This window comes from Cupressus sempervirens, chromosome 4, assembly GCF_028749045.1.
Source record: "Cupressus sempervirens isolate cs-2001-9-10 chromosome 4, ASM2874904v1, whole genome shotgun sequence".
Lineage (NCBI taxonomy): Eukaryota > Viridiplantae > Streptophyta > Pinopsida > Cupressales > Cupressaceae > Cupressus > Cupressus sempervirens.
In genome coordinates, this window is record NC_143121.1 from 441,735,838 (window position 1) to 441,749,085 (window position 13,248).

Below are 13,248 nucleotides of genomic sequence, written 5' to 3' on the forward strand. Positions count from 1 at the left end.
AAATTTACTAATCCCTGATCCTAATCACATTCCCAACTTTAAACTTGAACCATAAACCATAGTTGTAACCATAATCATAAACTTAAACAAAACCCTAACCCTAAAGGTACAATCATAAAATTAATCATAGCTTAGACCCTAATCCTAGCACAAACCACAATCATGACCAAATATAAATATTCACCTTACCCCTAATCATAATTTCAATGTTAACCCTAACATTAGTTTCAATCCTACCATGATATGAACCCTAATATAGACTTCACCTTGATCCTCACCCTAATCTTAAGTCTAATTAAACCCTGACTAAAACCTAATCTAAATGATATATCTAACTATAATCCTAACTATAATTATCATACAACCCAATGCTAACCCTCATGTATATTTAATCCCTAATCTTAACTCTAAATATTCTATAAACTCTAGAATTGACCTTGATTCTAACCATAACCCTAAAATCTAAATTGTAACCATAGCACGAAAGGTGGGGACCCCCGCTACATGGCACAATTCTGGGTCTTGGAGCCTTGTGAAAGCACTACAGAGTGAGGAAATGTCATAAAGGTGACATGTAGTAGCATGATGCAATTTTGGGCTTTAGAGCATTGCAGAAACAATGCAGCTTAAGGAGGCGCTAGAATGGAGACTCATGGAAAGAAGAGGAAAGACATTCATGTCGCTGGCAAAAAACTTTGAAAAGAGATAACATGATGTCTTAACCTCCCACAAAAAATGAAAGGTTGATCCCAACGGGGAATTTGGTTTCCCCAAAAATGAATGATGGTCATCGATGAAGGTCTTCCTCTCGAAATAGACGACATAGATGCATCGTGAATCATCACCAATGAAGGATTAAGTCGTAACCATCGATGTAGATTCTCCCCTCAAAAAGGATGACTGAGATGCAACGAGGAAACTCCTCCCAATGAAGGATTAAGTCACATTCGTCGATCAAGATTGGCTTTATTTCCAATGGATGACTAAGATGTAGTGAAGAGATTCCTCCCAACAAACGAAGCAGATAGCACAAAAGGTGTGAACCCCCTCCATGTGGCACAATTTTGGGTCTTAAAGACTCATGAAAGCATTGTGGAGTGAGGAAATGTTGGAAAGGCAATGCGTGGTAGCATGATGCAATTTTGGGCTTCAGAGAATTGAAGAAACAATGTAGCATGACGATGCATCAGAATGGAGATGCATGGCAGCATCTTGTGCAATTCTAGGCTTTAGAGTGTTTCAGAGACACTAGCATATAAAGAAACGTTAGAATGGGAATTCATGGAAACATCTTGCACTTTTGGGAAGATGGGAAGATAGCTCACGAAGAAATAAGAGTTATCAAATCTCACAGCATGAATCAACCTGACCAAGAAAAAATGATCCAGCGTGGTCAATGAAGAAACCGAGCCAACACAAAATGTTAGCCGCCAACTTTAGCGATGTTAACCCTCTACAAAGAACCTATCCCATTTAAGGTCTCTCAGATCAGACATCAGTGATGGGTTGAATAGGGGGAAAAAATAGCACACAATGCCCTCCTAAATGAAATTCTAAATGTAACACTAATAACCACAGTCCTACTTCTTTCTGTAACCTTATCCATGAGCGTGGGAATATACATATTATTATATAGGGCACCTTATATAATAATAAATATAATCTAAAATCCCAACCCTTACTCCCCTCCTAACTATAACTGTGACCATAAGAAAACTTCTAAATATAACCCTTCCTCTAACTCTAACCCTAACCCTAACCCTAACTATAATTGTAACCCTATCCCTACCACTAACTGTAACCCTGAATCTAACTCTACCATAATTGGACTTTAACCCTAACTATAACTATAACCCTAAACCTAACTCTAACTTTAACCGTAACCATAACTGTAACCCAAAACCTAACCCTAATCGTAGCTAGGATTCTAATACTCTGTCTACCCCTAACTCAAACTATAGCCCTAACTATACCTCAAACTCTAACCGTAACTCATATTCTAACCCTAAACCTAACCCTAACCTTGACCCTAACCCTAACCCTAAGCCTAAGCCTAACCCTTTGTCTACCCCTATCTCTAACCCTAACCCTAACCCTAACCCTACCCCTAACTCTAACCCTAAATCTAACTCTTTCTGTAAATATAACTCTACCATAATTAGACTCTAACCCTAACCCTAACTTTAATCCTAACTGAAACCCTAACCCTAACCCTAACTCTAACCTTAACCCTGACTCAATCCCCTTACCCTAACCTTAACATTGATATAACTCTCTCTATATATAACCCTAACTCTAAATATAAACCTAACCCTAACCCTAAATCTAACTCTAACCCTAACTGTAAGCGTAACCCTACCCCTACCCATAACTCTAACTGTAAATCTAACTCTACCATAGTTGGATTTTAATTTTAACCCTAACCCTAACTCTAACCCTAACCTTGACTCAAAACTCTAACCCTAACCCTAACTCTAACATTAACCCAATTGTAAAATTAACTCTATTGGTAACTCAAACCCTAAAACTAACCCTAATTCTAACCCTAACTCTAACTCTAGCTCTAGCTCTAACCCTAACTCTAACCATAACTCAAACTCAAACCCTACACCTAACCCTAATCCTAACCCAAATTATAATGCTCTGTCTACCCCTAACTCAAACTATAACCCTAACCCTAACTCAAACTCTAACCCTAACTCATACTCTAACCCTAAACCTGACCCTAGCCCTAACCCTAACCTAGAACCTTACCCTAACCCTAACCCTAACCCTATCTATAACCCTAATCCTAACCCTAACTCTAATCCTAATCTTAACCCTGATTCTAATCCTAACACTAGCCTTAACCCTACCCCTAACTCTAACCATAAATCTAACTCTACCATAATTAGAATCTAACCCTAACCCTAACCTTAACCCTAGCTCAAACCCTTACCCTAACTTTGTCCCTAACCATATATTTACGTATGACTATAACATTTTACATTACAATATCCCAAAAATAAAAGATATATTTTTATCTAAATTAAACTCCTTATATTAAATTTAAAATAATATTTGACTCAAACCTTAACCGTAACCCTAACCTTAACCATAAGCATTACTCTAACCCTAACCTTAACCATAAACATAACTCTACACCTAACTCTAACCCTAATTCTAACTCTACCATAATTGGACTCTAATCCTATCCCTAACCCTAACTATAAGCATAACTCTAACCCTAGCCTTAACCATGAGCATAACTCTAACGTTAGCCTTACTATAACCCTAACACTAACCGTAATCATAACCATAACCATAACTCTAACCCTAACCTTAACCATGACCATAACATTAACCCTAACCTTAACCATAAACATAACTCTAATCTAAACCATAACCATAACTCTAACAATAACCATAACCATAACTCTATCCCTAACCTTAACCATAGCTCAAACCCTAACCCTAACTCCAACCCTAACTCTAATGCTAACCCTAACCCTAATTCTATCCCTAAGGTTAACATTAACTATAATGGTAACTTTGTCCCTAACCATATATCTATGTATGACTATAACATTTTACAATACAATATCCAAAAAATAAAAAATATATTTTTAATCTATATTAAACTCCTTATATTAAATTTTTAAAAATATTTTGAAGCATAATTTTATACTAACTTCATACAACTCTAATTAAAAATTAATTAACAATTTTATAGTAACCTTATCAAAATAAAAAATAAAAAGTAAATATTTTTCCTATTGCGCCGCGACTGCCACTAGCTATATATACCTCTATATATATTACGCCGAGAGTAATTGTTCTCGAGGCTCCTATTTTTATTTTCATTAATCCCAACTTTGATTAAAATAACTTTGGGATTAAATAAAAATAGGTGCCTCGAGAACGATTACTCTCGGCGTAATATATATAGAGGTATATATAGCTAGTTAATGTGCATATCTGCAAAAAAATTTGGGCATATTGTACTTATTGTTTATATCTACACATATGGTTTTGAAAGAAAAAATTGGTGTAATTAATGTGTATATCTACAAAAATATTGGACATGTTGTAGGTAATGTTTATATATCTGCACATATGCTTTTGAAGATGGTAGAATTATTGAACAACTTAATCTTTTAGAACCTACTTTGCATCTAGTAATTACATGAGAACTTTCTAGATTTTGTGATCTATCATTTGATATTTGAATTCAAAAACCCATATGAAACTAATAGTTGTGGGTTTAGCAAGACTTAAATATGATGTTTGATTAAATAATAAGTTTATTTTATAAATTTAATTATATTATTAATACATATGTTTTCTTTCTCATTTTTTTCCCTCATTTTCTTATGACAAATTTTTCATAACTTAGAATTTGACTCTATATCCTAGACTAGAACTTTCCATGGCATAGTCTTTATGTCTTATATTGTAGGTTTTTCCTGAGGAGTCATTTTAAAAATTCAAAGGAAATAATACTATTAAGTCTTACTTGAGGTGAGGTAGAATATAGTCCTATTACAATAAACTATCTCATTGGGCATCCATAAAGCTAACCTCACATTGTATTTATAAGGGACCTCCCCAACCAGATTCTAGGAATCTTCCTATAATCATACAATTCTATGAATAAATCATACCCATTTTCATCTTCGGATCTCCCTCCTACTACAATTATTTGAAAGCCACTACTACTACATTTCTTGTCATTAGAATTCAACCCCCTTTCAATCATAGAGATAAGATTAGTTGATCTAGGATTATGCAATTGGGGAAGGCTTCTCCATTACATTGAGATTAGATTTTAAAACTATAGAATGTTGGGAGACAGTTGAAATCCCCTTCACAATGAGGAAACCCTCCATTGGTGCCACTAAAATACACAATGAATTGGGTAAAAAATCATTGGAATGAAATACCACTTATTCAAAATAGAATAATAAGTAGAATATTAGTCCCAATGGTTGTATGTAGACAATGAAAATAACCAATGGGGTCCCTAAAACCCATGTGATATTCTCCATAATGATGAAGGATTTGGCATTGATATACAACTCCCAATCTTTGAAGGAAAATTATGTCATTTCAACAAAAAATCAGTTTTCTAATTGATGCCTAAAAGAAGTTAAAAGGAAAACACAATATATAGGGAGTAATTAAGGTTTCTCTTTAGCATCTGAAGAATGTTCAAGTTCTACATTTAGTAAGGAGAATACCTACAAACTTTAGTAATTTGTATGTGAAGAAATACTAGGATGAAGGGTATTAGTGATCACTTAAAAGGTAAGAATAAAAAATTAAGATATTCAAGTAGAAACAAATGTTAATGGTATAGAACTATAGAAGAAAAAATAATAAACTATATGGAATGAAATAACTCATCTTTGAAAAGTAATTATTTCCTTGTAGTGGACAACACCTTAAGGATCAATTAAAGGTTAATTTCCTAAGAAATATGAAACTAAAATTCTAATTCTAGCTTATGTGAATCATTTATTATCTAGATGAATCATTCCTTGAATGGCATTGGTGCCTCTTGTCACACTAACAATAATTAATTTTGTTTTTGCATGACCATCTAAAAGTGGAATATTAGTGATGTGTATGCAAGTTTGACATTACATGAACAAAAATTTTAAAAAATATATGATAAGGATATATTAGCCTAGTCAAGTAATACAATTAAATAAAATTTAATCAATAGGTTTAATTTAGCTAATTTGAGTCGATACTTCAAAATTAAATAAAGAATGTGATTAATATAGATTAGGGTTTTCTACATCTGATAATTAGGTCAAGTAGCAATAAATAGAACAAAATAGGACTTAGGGTTGATCAAGGTAGAGTAGAATTTGTTTACATGGCAATGTGCCAATTTTGGGGTATTACATTTGCCCCTCTTTGAATGAATGTGTGAGCAGCATGTTCAATTTGAAGAAATCAGAGGTATGATTCAAAGAAATCAAAGGTATGATGCGAAGATCAAGAAATTAGATTGGTTTCAAAATTGATGATACAGAGACCAATTGATAAGCTTTTAAAATTTATCTTCAAAATGAAGCTTAACCTTAGGGAATCTAGATAGAACACCTAGATACTGAGATTGATAAACTTGTAAAGATTATCTCTAGAATGGAGCTTAACCTTAGGGGATCCAAATAGACCACCTAGATACCAATCTATTAAATATAGAAATATCCCATCACGAGTCATAGAATCATCCCTAGAATGAGGCTTGACCCTCAGGAGTTGGGCATTAGACTATCCCAATACCTATCCATCAAACTCTGATAAGGATTGCTATAAGATATGATCAGTTGATCAAATGATGAGATAGATGATGAATATGTTAGATAGAAAGGGGACAAGATGCCCCAAGTGATGAGAACACGAGATTCAAGATTCAATGATGTAATCATCCTACCCCCTTTAGAGCGAAATGGAAAGATGACACACTAGAAATATGGTGTAGGATAGTAAATGGAGAGAAAGTAAAGAAATTATAAATTTAGAAGAATGTAGAAGAGATCAAAAAGATCAAAATAAAATTTGGAGCTGATTTGTCGAGGTCCAGAAGACCAAGGTTGACCATAGTTGAATTTAATTGACTTTTTCCAAAGGTTTGGAAATTTTTGACGAGAATTGTGATTTCAAAAGATTCCAAGATTCATGAAGTATCAAAAAAATTGGACTCATAAGCATTTGATCGTGTTGGTCCCAAAATGTTAAAATATGATTTTGAGTTGCTTAGGTGTGTCAGATTTTGAATTTGATCCTGAAAATGAAGTTAGAGCAGTCAAATTAGCTAAGGGTGGTTTTCATGTCAATTAAAGCACTTTGGAAAATTAGGTCAAGACCTATATAAGGGCCCAAAGGGTCATTTTCAAATCATTTCCACTTTTTTCTTTTGTGAAGAAGAGAGCTTTGAGGTGAAAATGGTGGTCCCCTTGTCTACACATCGATTTGAGCGCTCTTGGTGACATAGCAGGCCGACGAACTATGGGCATCCATGGAGTATTAATAACCTTGCTTTGCATTTAATTTTTCCATTCTTTTTGATGCAGTTTAGGTCATTTGTAGGTGTTTTTTAATTGTTGTAATATCAATTCTCATGTGAGGATATCTCTCCTCGAGCGAAGCCAATCAGAGTTTGCATAAAGAAGTACTAGCATGGTACTTCATCATGTGGCTTTGTGGATTTTCTTACATGGTGAATACCCATCTGTCACATGAAAAACCCTAATTTTGTTTCATTTTTTTCTTAGAACTTGAGTGCTTCTCATGCGAGAAAGTGTATCCTCACGTAAAGATGTGTAATCTTGCACAAGAATATGAGATCTAGTGCAAAATTCTGGTGTTAAATACAAGTTTTAGCATGTGAAATTTGATTTTTTGCTGCAATTTCATGTTTTATTTCATCATGTTTATCTAGTGAAGACTGATCATTTTCCTATTGTGTTCGTGTGTGTAGGTTACCTTTCAGGATGTCAAATTTTGATCCCATTACCCATTGTATAGAGCTTTGTTGTAGAGACTTTATGACATCAATATGGATCACATTGATGGATTGGGTTTATCATATCTTTTCGAAATTCCACTAGTGTTGGTGAATCATAGCCTGCTAACTGCATTGGTGGAGCATTTCCATTCAAACATGACCACCTTCCATCTGCCCTAGGGGGATGATGATCATGTCGGAGTACATCTACTAGATACTGAGGATCCCATTCGATGGGTTGAGAGTGATCTATGACATAGTGCAACTAACAAGCACAAAGGCACTCAAAGTCATCTTTGAGGAGGAGCTGATAATAGGCCAAGCCAGAACCTTGGATGAGCTTGTGCACATCTACAAGGATACGTATAGATTGGTAGTGGTGTTAGGGATATTCATTAGCTATTTCTTGATGCCTGATAGAGGCTAGCATGGGTTGGAGTGTGGATGGGGCTAGATGCTCCAAAAGATGTTAGAGACCCTAGAGATATATGGATGGGGTTAGTCTATGCTCATGCACATGTTCCATGAGATGCATGAGATCATATATCATGAGCAGAAGAGCATGGCCATAGGGATTAATGTTCTCAATATCTAGGCCTGGGAGCACCTCCTAGTTATTAGACCCATTTTTTCTGATGAGCAATAGATGATGGAGCCATACATTTGCAGATATAGAGGTCAACTTACTCGGATAACTCTAGGCGAGATTGAGCAATTGAGGGGTTTCCTTGATTATTTGGTGATAGTAGTATGGTGGCCCTGAAAAGAGATTGAGGATTGAGATGATGCACCCCAGGAGCTAGGGCACATATCTAGTTCACGACCACTGATAGGTTGATCTTTGTAAACAGTGCAGAGATTCTCACTGACTCGCATGTGGTGACAATATGGGAGGCCACAGGATATATTGTAGGAGTATAGCTCCTATGTACGACTAGCTATAGATTTGGACTAGGGATGGTCCCCGAGATTAGATAGATGTGTGCAACTTAGTTGTGACACAGTAGGACTACCTGCTAGTGGTAGCAAATGGATGGATGACTCCTACATATCAGGTTTACTTTGTGAGTCATCCTTTCTCAAGGTTTATAGATCCAATGGAGATGGTCGTACTAATCCATCTAGTATAGGGATCATAGGGACCACTACAGCAGTCATAGTAGGTGAGACATAGGACATGCCAGGTGTAAATCCTATCTCAATAGATGAGAGTAGACCTAGGTGCAGGTGGTAGTGGGATAAGGAAAAGGAGGCCACAAGAGGAGATGGGATCTCTAGGAGCCATCAGAGGAGATACGCAGAGGCCTCAGATAGAGGTAGAGCAACCAATAGATCAGCTCGAGAAGGGAGATGAGAAGATGATAGACTAGCCTACTACAAGGACCTGGGAGGCTTTGAGGAGAGCTAGACAGAAGATTTGAACTATGCAGCAATAGCTAGGAGAGTTGCAGATACAAGTAGCTATGAGAGAATCCTAGATTGCTAACCTAGATCAGGAGATCTGAGAGCTATGAGAGTAGTTAGGGCAAGTGACATAGAGATCAAAGTAATAGTAGGATAATATCCAGCTATAGTTAACCAAAGTAGCTTACTACTTTGCAACTTATGCGGTGGTTGTGCTAGATGAAGCTGAGTAGGTGCCTCAATTTTAATAGTATGCACGAGAGTCTGAGGGTGCACAGCTGATCACGAGACCTAAGATTCCTCCTCCTCCTCCTCTAATAGGAGGTGAGGGGGAAGGAGAGAGTTGTATTCATTGTTTGTTACTCCAATTTTGATCTTGCTCTACATCAATTGGTGTGCCAACACAATTTTGTACCATTTTTTATTGACAATGCTTGATGTACATCAAATTTTTATGCTTTGATTATGAATTCAAAATATGATGTGATGTATGAATGTAGATTTGATTTGATGTATGAATGTAGTGTATCATGAGATTATATAGGATATGAAAAACATGAATGAACTAATATCTCATGCAATGTTTTGTTTTCATTGATAATGATAGGTATCCCATTAGGATTGATAGGATGAACCAAAGGACTAAATTCTTGTGGATTCATGAAGAAACATAATACTTTGAGGAATCCAAAAATCCCTTATCACAAAGGATGTAGGTGAATTAGTCATCGAACCATGTACTTATGCAATGCAGGCTAATACTAGATGCAACCCTAGGTCTGGTTACCAAGCTTCAACAATTATCATCACTAACTGTATAGTGAAACCCTAGATGTCATACAATCCCCACTGACATTGCAATCATAGGAACATGAATAGGACATCTATTCTAGTTTTTTAAGGATTAAATGTAAAAATTTGAGGCACAATAAGCCAGAATGACTAGAACATTTGTCCATTTTAATGTAGCAAGTGAACATAAGCATCAAAGGATAAATGCTAGGATGACTAGAATGTTTCTTGTGTACAAGCACACCATACATATGAGAGATCCTTATTATGCTAAGTAATTAGTAATTATTATGTCTGTAATGACCCTTATGTTCATAACTTGAGACAAAAGTGTGCTAGGTATACTCACAGTGACCTGTATGTTCACTTTGAAGGACAAGTATCAGTATTTACTGTAGCATAAAGAGTTCACTCTAACAAGCAAGGAGAAGAACCAACCTCATTGACTTATTCCTATAAAAGAAGTCGAGGTACATAGCCATCCAATACAAGATGGAGACTCTTATAGTGGACACCCCTTTTGTATGGATGTTTTAGATTATTGGAACTAAACCACAAATAGAAAGAAAAGAAAAGATCATGCCCCCTAGTCCTCAATTTTCTAGTCGAAAGAGACATCATCGAGTTGCTCAAAGAGACATAATAAAGAAAAGTCAAAACAAAAAAAGAAAAGCTTGTCATATCCAAACAAGTTCATCTTTTTCGTTTCATTTTCTATTTTACAAGATTGATGTCTAGTGTCAATGTCTAGAACATGAATGAGAGAAATCTCTTCAGTGGGGTGACAATAGTAGATAGAAACAATTAGAACAACTTGACTAAAGTCAAAGAGGAATCTCCAAGAAGAAAAACCTTGGTGGGAAATTGAGCCACAATAGATAGATGAAGTTAGAACAAATGGTGACTGACGTGAGAGACATCTTCCATGGATACATGAGTGAAAGTAGCAAACTAAAGCAGGAAAGCAATTGAACAAGAGCCAGAAGATGCACTGTAAGATATAGCATTTGAAACAAAAGGTGCCTATTTACCTGGGTTTCACCTTCTTGGTAGAGATTCTTTTTTCTTTTGCTACCATGATGCCTATTTTCTAAGTTTTCATCAAGGGAACTTTTTTTCTTTTAAAACTTTTTTAGTATTTTTTTTGAATTTTTTCTTTTTTTTGGTATTACCAAGGCACCTACTGCTAGGTTTTCACCAAGGTAATGATTTTTTCAATCTATATTTGAGTATATATAGAGAGCTTTTGACAACATACTAGCTATAAAATTGCAAATGGAGAGTGTTGATAGGTTCCTTGAGAACCTCTCCCTTGGCTATAGAAAGTTGGTAAGCACTAGATCCAAACACTATACTAATTATGTAGGGACCAATCCAGTTGGGTTCAAACTTCCCTTTTTGTACCCGTTGTTGTTGATTCTTAGGGTTTTTTTTTAGAAGAGGATCACCCAGTTGGAAGTCACATGGCTTAACTTTCTTATTGTAACTTTTGGACATACGCTTATAATAAGCTCGAAGATGATCACATGACACTTGCTAATGTTTATCTAATAATACTAGCTCTTGAAGTCAAGATATTCTATAGTCATCATTAGTAATGAAGCCTTTCATGGAGATTCTTAGAGTAGGAATCTCAACCTCAATTGGAAGTACAACATCTACTCCACAGACCAAAGCAAAGGGCATTGTACCTATTTGAGTTCAGATACTTTTTCTACAAGCCCATAAAGCTAGATTAATTTGAAGGTGTCAGTCCCTTCCAAATTTTTTGACTATGCAATGCAAGATCTTAATAATCACCTTGCTGGATGCCTCCTCTTGACCATTACCCTGGGGTTAATGAATAGAAGACCAATGTTGTGTGATTTTGAACTTTTTGCATAAGTCTTTAAGATCCTTATTTTTAAGTTGTCCTTCATTATTAGTAATAATGGAGGAAGGTACACCATATTTGTGTATGATATAATTCATGATGAATATAGCTATAGTTTTGCCATTTTTTATAGAAAGAGGGACTGCCTCCACCCACTTAGTGAAGTAGTGTGTAGCTATAATAATGAACTTATGTTCATTTGAAGAAGATGGGTGAATCTGACCCACAAGATTGTAGGCCCATTGTCAGAATGGCCACAATGTGATAGATGGAATTAGCTCCCTAGCTAGAGCATGAATAAAATTCCCATGGAACTAGCATTGTTCATAGGACTTAGCATATTTGATTGACTCTTGCTCCATATTTGACCAATAGTAACCAACTATAATAAGCTTACGAGCTAGTCTCAAGCCATTTGAGTGAGATCCACAAATGCCCTCGTGGACATCAAGTAATGTACATTTGGAATCATCAAGTTCTAGACACCTAAGGAGTGTTCCATTGAGACCTCTCCTAAAAAAGTTGTCACCAATAATAACATACCATGAACCATTACAGATAAGGTGACATTTTTCATTCCAAGTTAGCCTATTCGAGATGAGTTGGTCATGTAGATAGGAGTATATGTGGTGCTAGCAGGATCAATTATGTACTACAATAGAATAAACCATTCGAGATTCAAGGGTATTATAGGTAGGGTGGAGTAACGTTTCCACCAAGAACTCATGTCAAAGATCATTCTCTGGCATCTTTAACGTCGAAGCAAGGGTAGCCATGGCATCAACAACTTTGTTTTTTGCCCAAGGAATTTGTTGAAAAGTGATATGAGTAAAGTATTTCTTCAAGTCATCTACCATATGTTTGTGCGAGATCAATTTCTCATCCTTTGTCTGATATATTCATTGACCTAGTTAATTATGAGCTAGGAGTCACCAAAGATGTTCAATTGATCTACTCTCCATTCAATTGCCATCTCCATGTCATTAATGAGAGCTTCATATTTTGCAATGTTGTTTGTATATGGAAACAAAATCTTGTATTCCATAGGTATTGAATACTTATGTGGTGTTATGAACAATAGCCTAGACTGGATCCTTGTTGTGTGAAGGAACCATCAAAGAACATCACCCAAGTTTGGTGTTTGAGCATCAAAATTGATTCATCAAGAAAACCAATGTTCAGTTGGAGAAGACTCTAAATCGGTGCTTCTGCTAGCTGATCAGTGATTGCTTGTCCCTTGATGAAATTTTTTTCAACATATTGAATGCCAAACTTTCTTAGTATCATGGCCTACTTAGACAACCTTCCTATTAGAGCTGCCTTGCTGAGTATGTACTTTACTATATCAATTTTAACAAATTGTCATGTAGTACGAGCAAGCATGTAGTCTCTCAAATTTTGGGAAGCAAAGACAACTGCTAAGAAAGCCTTCTCAATGATACTATAATTCATTTCATAGGAAATTAAAATGCAACTCAAATAGTAGATAGCTCTTTCCTTATTATCATTGTCTTCTTGAGCTAGCAAGATACCTAGAGATGTCTCCAATGCTGAGATGTACAAAATCAAAGGCTTCCCATAATAGGAGGCATCAAGATTAGTGGATTAGCAATGTATAGCTTTATTTGAGTGAAACTTTGATCACAATATTGGCTCCAATTTTATTTCACTCCTTTAT